We start from the raw sequence: 6,743 nt of genomic DNA, 5'->3' as shown, positions 1-6,743 counted from the left end.
CCCCCGCACCACTAGAGAGAAATCCTCAACCACCAACTTACAATCCTGAGACAAGGCCGAGTATAGCCCACAAAGGTCTCCACCACAGCACAAACCAAGGGGGGGCGCCAACCCAGACAGGAAGATCACGTCAGTAACTCAACCCACTCAAGTGACGCACCCCTCCTAGGGACGGCATGAAAGAGCACCAGCAAGCCAGTGACTCAGCCCCTGTAACAGGGTTAGAGGCAGAGAATCCCAGTGGAGAGAGGGGAACCGGCCTGGCAGAGACAGCAAGGGCGGTTCGTTGCTCATCGTATGAGACAGGATACAATATCATGAGATAGATAGTATATTATAGGAGAGAGTAGAGAGTGAGGGGGGATAGTCTTCTGAAGGATCATGGTGTGTGGACTCATAGTGGATGTGTTGTATTGTCTTGGTAGATTTTGCAGGACGTGATTGTTACATTTCTCTTCCAATCGCCTTGGTTTTTAGATAACTATATAGTGTTGTTTAGAGCAGGGATGGGCAACTTTGATGGGGGTGGGGGCCACAAATAACCTTAACACATCATGAGGGGCCACAGTTGCTCGAGGGTCTGCGTACCCACATCCATACATACAGTGCATTCGGGAGGTATTCAGACCCCTTGACTTTTTCCACATTTTGTTACATTACAGCCTTATTTGAACATTTATTAAATAGTTTTTTTCATCAATCTACACACAATACTCCATAATGACAAAGCAAAAACAGGTTTTAAAAAATGTTTGCTAATTTATTAAAAATAAAAAAACATATCACATTTACATAACTATAAAGACCCTTTACTCAGTACTTTGCTGAAGCACCTTCAGTAGCGGTAACAGCCTTGGCTTCTTGGGTATGACGCTACAAGCTTGGCACACCTGTATTTGGGGAGTTTCTCCCATTCTTCTCTGCAGATCCTCTCAAGCTATGTCAGATTGGATGGGGAGAGTTGCTGCACAGCTATTTTCAGGTCTCTCCAGAGACTTTTGATTGGGTTCAGGTCCGGGCTCTGACTGGACCTCAAGGACATCCAGAGACTTGTCCTTAAGCCATTCCTGCTGCAGGTTGTCTTTTGGGAAAGTTCTCCCATCTCCACAGAGGAACTCTAGAGCTCTGTCAGAGTAACCATCGGGATCTTGGTCACCTCCCTGACCAAGGCCCTTCTCCCCCGATTGCTCAGTTTGGCCGGGCGGCCAGCTCTAGGAAGAGTCTTGGTGGTTCTAAACTTCTTCCATTTAAGAATGATGGTGGCCACTGTGTTCTTGGTGACCTTCAATGCTGCAGACATTTGTTGGTACCTTTCCCCAGATCTGTGCCTCGACACAGTCCTGTCTCGGAGCTCTACGGACAATTCCTTCGACTTCATGGCTTGGTTTTTGCTCTGACATGCACTGTCAACTGTGGGACCTTATATAGACAGGTGTGTGTCAGTTGAATCAATTGAATTTACCACAAGTGGACTCCAATCAAGTTGTAGGAACAGCTCAAGGATGATCAATGGAAACAGGATGCACCTCAGCTCAATTTGTAGTCTCATAGCAAAGGGTCTGAATACTTAAGTAAATAAGGTTATTTTCAGTTTCATTATTTTTGTGGCACCCCTCATGACAGCAGAAATACAAAAAAATCGTGCAATTCAACACATTTTGCCACTGGGTGTAGAATTTTTTTTTCAATTTCCCCATGGGAGGAGAGAAGATTTTGCTAATTTATAACTAATTGCATGAAATTCTACTCCTTTTGCCATGGGGCAAAGAGGAAAATGAGCTGTTCAACAGCCAATCTCCTGCAATTCTACACATTTTGTCATTAGGTGGAGAGAAATGTTTGCGTTTTTAATATGATATCTGTGTAACGGTTTTCTTCGTCCTCCTCTGACGAGGAGTAAGAAATGTCGGACCAATGCGCAGCGTGGTATGTGTCCATAATATATTTTAATGATACAAACGAACACATAAACAAAACGTGAAATACAAACCGAAACAGTTCCGTGTGGGACAAACACTGACACGGAAAATAACCACCCACGAAACCCAGGTGGAAAAAGGCTACCTAAGTATGATTCTCAATCAGAGACAACTAACGACACCTGCCTCTGATTGAGAATCATACCAGGCCAAACGAAAAAACCAAGACAGAAAAACGAACATAGATAACCCACCCAACTCACGCCCTGACCATACTAAAACAAAGAAATAACAAAAGAACTAAGGTCAGAACGTGACAATCTGAGTGAGACTGACTAACAAAATCAAGTTTAGATAGCTGGCCGCTAAACTAACTTATCAATAAATAAAAAAATGACACAGAACAAAATATAAACACAACATGCAATACTTTCAATGATTGAGTTACAGTTCATATAAGGAAATCAGTCAATTGAAATAAGTTAATTAGGCCTTAATCTATGGATTATACATACCTGTTGGTCACAGATACAGTTCCTTAAAAAAAAGGTAGGAGCGTGGATCAGAAAAATTGTCTGTATCTGGTGACCACCATTTGTCATGCAGCGCAGCACATCTCCTTTGCATAGAGTGGATCAGGCTGTTGATTGTGACTTGTGGAATGTTGTCCCACTCCTCTGCAATAGCTGTGCGAAGTTGCTGAATATTGGCGGGACCTGGAACACGCTGTCGTACATGTTGATCCAGAGCATGCTCAATGGGTGACATGTCTGGTGAGTATGGAGGCCATGGAAGAACTGGGACATTTTCAGCTTCCAGGATTTGTGTATAGATCTTTGCGACATGAGGCCATGCATTATCATGCTGAAACATGATGTGATGGCGGTGGATGAATGGCACGACAATGGGCCTCAGGATCTCGTCACGATATCTCTGTGCATTCAAATTGTCATCGATAAAATGCAATTGTATTTGTTGTCCATAGCTTATGGGTGCCTATACCATAACTCCACTGCCACCATGGGGCACTCTGTTCACAACATTGACAGCAGCAAACTGCACACAGAACTCCATACACACTGTCTGCCATCTGCCCGGTACAGTTGAAACCGGGATTCATCCCTGAAGATCATAATTCTCCAGAGTGCCAGTGACCATCGAAGGTGAGCATTTGCCCGCTGAAGTCAGTTACGATGCCAAACTGCAGTCAGGTGAAGACCCTGGTAAGGACTACGAGCACGCAGCTTCCTTGGGACAGTTCCTGACAGTTTGTGCAGAAATTCTTCGGTTGTGCACAGTTTCATCAGCTGTCCGGGTGGCTGGTCTCAGTCGATCCCGAAGGTGAAGAAGCTGGATGTGGAGGTCCTGGGCTGGTGTGGTCTGCAGTTGTGAGGCTAGTTGGACGTACAGCCAAATACTCTAAAACGACATTGGAGGAGGCTTATGTTAGAGAAACAAACATAAAAATTTCTGGCAACAGCTCTGGTGGACATTCCTGCAGTCAGCATGCCAATTGCACACTCCCTCAAAACTTGAGACATCTGTGGCATTGTGTTGTGTGAAAAAACTGTACATTTTAGTGACCTTTTTGTGTTCCCAGCTCAAGGTGCACCTGTGTAAGAATCATGCTGTTTAATCAGCTTCTTGATATGCCACACCTATCAAGTGGATGGACTATCTTTGCAAAGGAGACATGCTCACTAACAGGGATGTAAACAAATTCGTGCCCAAATTTTGAGAGAAATAAGCTTTTTGTGCAAATGGGAAATTTCTGGGATCTTTTATTTCAGTTCATGAAACATGGGACCAACACTTTACATGTTGTGTTTATATTTTCTTTCAGTGTAGCTAACATGGGGTAATTGAGTGACTACTGGTGAATGACATGACAAGAGAAAAACTGCTGATGCTCAAACAAATTTCAAAATTGCACCTTGTGTATTCTACTATTCTAACTCACATGAGTAAGTGGAGATCCTGACTGAGTTCCTAATTAAATATATACAGTACCAGTCAAAAGTTTGGACACACCTACTCATTCAAGGGTTTTTCTTTAGTTTTACTATTTTTACATAGTAGAATTATAGTGAAGACATCAAAACTATGAAATAACACATATGGATTCATCTAGTAACCAAAAAAGTGTTAAACACAAAGTAGCCACCAAGTAGCCACCCTTTGCCTTGATGACAGCTTTGCACACTCTTGGCATTCTCTCAACCAGCTTCACGAGGAATGCATTTCAATTAACAGGTGTGCCTTCTTAAAAGTTAATTTGTGGAATTTCTTTCCTTCTTAATGTGTTTGAGCAAATCAGTTGTGTTGTGACAAGGTAGGGGTGGTTAACAGAAGATAGCTTTGATCCGAGGGCCTTCTGGGCCGCCATTTTCCCATCCCTGTTTTAGAGCCAGAAAGTAAGGTCCTTGTCAATACCAGGGGTGATTTAGGATTAAACCAATATTGTCAGGTTGTTCTAATGGAAACTCTGTCTAGGAAAATGAGGAATATTCTGTATTTGTGGAGAGCTACTCAACCCGAGTTTGCCCACTTGACCAAAGTTCAGAGCTACTATTGTCATTTCATTTCCTGGTGGTGACTGTATTACAGCTGCTCATCCAGATTACATTTTGTCTCTTACTTAATAAAGTGCACATACTGGAACCTGGTCTCACATTTGACCGTAGCCTTGCCTATTTGACACTTGCGACAGTTGGACAAATGTCAAGAATTAAAGTGAGTTTGTGAGATCAGAACTCACACCACTGCTACCTTCTCAGACGAATAGGGAGAAAAAAGAGACTCATCCTCTCTGGAGAAAACAAGTGAATCTCTCCCGTAATAAACCAGTGACATCATAATCACTAAGCTAATGGCAGCCATTTTAATATCAGAGGTCCATTCAGGACATCATCGGAAGTTATGTCTGACCTAAGTGGACAATGAAACGCCTACCCACTTCCATGTCTTTCGCCTGGCTCCTCTCAAGAAATGGGACAAATTACCAGCATAGATGAGTGATTTACTCCAAATGCTCCAAATTACTCCAAAGAGGAGGATAGCTGGATCTGAATGTAGCTCAGTTGAGAAGGTCAAGAGAGTTCAAATCAGTTCAGTCAGCTTTCAAACACAATAGGCCTAGTACTCAATTCCTTTTGACCCTTAATGCTTCATATTTTAATACAGTAAATATTCTAATGTCTACTGCATAGAATACAGGTTATACAAAATCCGATGTATTTTAAGGAGCTGTGTATGTTCCCCATCGAACACATGACCTTGCAAGCAATTACAGTACCTAACCTCTCAGTAAACATGCTAGGCAGACAGAGAGGAAGCATCATCAGCAATTATGGCTAATAGATGCTAACAACATAATTGACCTTGAAATGGCCATTCAGAGTGTATAAAAAACAACTGTTTACTCTACTATCAGCTCCCCTCAGGGCCCTCTTGGCATTTGTCAATGAAAGTCCACCAAGGACCCTTATTTTTATGTTGTGTAGGACACAGCCAGAGTACCATGTTTTTATAAAGACAGAGAGAGGCAGTGGACTCAGTGTTTTTACAAGGGGCCAGATTTAATCAACTCAATTTTTATTTCATTTCAACATTGGGATACAAACCCCTCTTGGGATTAATCATTTTGCTTCCAAGTGAGTCCACTTACGCTCAGCAAATACCAATTCAAAGCCAACCAAACGAAACTGAGCCTGACAAACCCAACAAGACATAACAATCCTTCCACTGTCAAAGCTCCATAAGGAATGCATTTACGTTTGGACCGAGGCTCACCTGGGTTTACAGAGCATCCCAATCCTGTACTCTGCCTGGCACTCCCTCTGTACGGCAGAGGGAGAGGAGATCACAGGGAACGGAGTGATTTATGGTAAGACAACAACGAGGACCTGCCAAGTGCGTCAGCACTCCAGAAAATCAGCTTTAATAACAATGGAGAGAAGGATTAAACAAGCCAAACACCAGTTAGAATGATTTACCACGGCAACGGTGTGTTGGATCCCGGTGAGGCTCCCCAAGCCTCTCTAAATCACTTGTTAAATTTGGGTCACATTCTGCTAGAGCTGGGGAGGAACTCAGGCAGGCACACAACATGTCTTCTGGACTGGGTGTTTATAGGCTGTTGTTAGGGTGTTGAGGCCTCTGGTCCTCTGTAATGTGAGATGTGGTGTAACGCTCAGTGTGATCATCATGACCCTTCCATAAACTCATGGCACAATACATAGCCTCTGACCATGTTATACAATACATCCCATGTGTAGCATATCCAGCTATAGCATGTAACCATGCCAACCCTACCAGGACTGCACACTTCCTCAGTATTGCTAAACAGCTCAGTTTCAACGGTTCAATGGAAACAGTCACCATGAGTCTCAGAAAAGTACAGTGATGTCACGGTGCAAGGATAAGCTAGCAAGGATAAGCATTGTTTAACCCCCTGGCAGTGTTTTGATTGAGAGAGAAAAAGGACAGAAGGACAGGAGGGACAGGTACAGGAAAGACTAAATGCCATGCCGGGATGGAGCTGACCTTTCTAAATGCCTGGGGCGCCAAGTGGCTTGGAGGGATGGGCATGGGAGGGAGCGATGAGACCGGTAGGGCAAAATGAAAATCTGTTGAGAAGATAACCAGTCTGTGACATGCATGGTGTGATCGGTGGAGGTCAAACTGGCCTGGCTAAACTGACACAGCTCACATTACTTTTAGAATGGCTAAACTGTGTTAGTTTAACTACAACTAATAATAATATACAATCACAAGCTGATCTGAGATGTTTCTACAACTTGATTGGAGTGCACCTGTGGTAAA

Source organism: Salvelinus sp. IW2-2015, linkage group LG4q.1:29, assembly GCF_002910315.2.
Source record: "Salvelinus sp. IW2-2015 linkage group LG4q.1:29, ASM291031v2, whole genome shotgun sequence".
Taxonomy (NCBI): Eukaryota; Metazoa; Chordata; class Actinopteri; order Salmoniformes; family Salmonidae; genus Salvelinus; species Salvelinus sp. IW2-2015.
Note: the sequence above shows the minus strand (reverse complement) of the source record.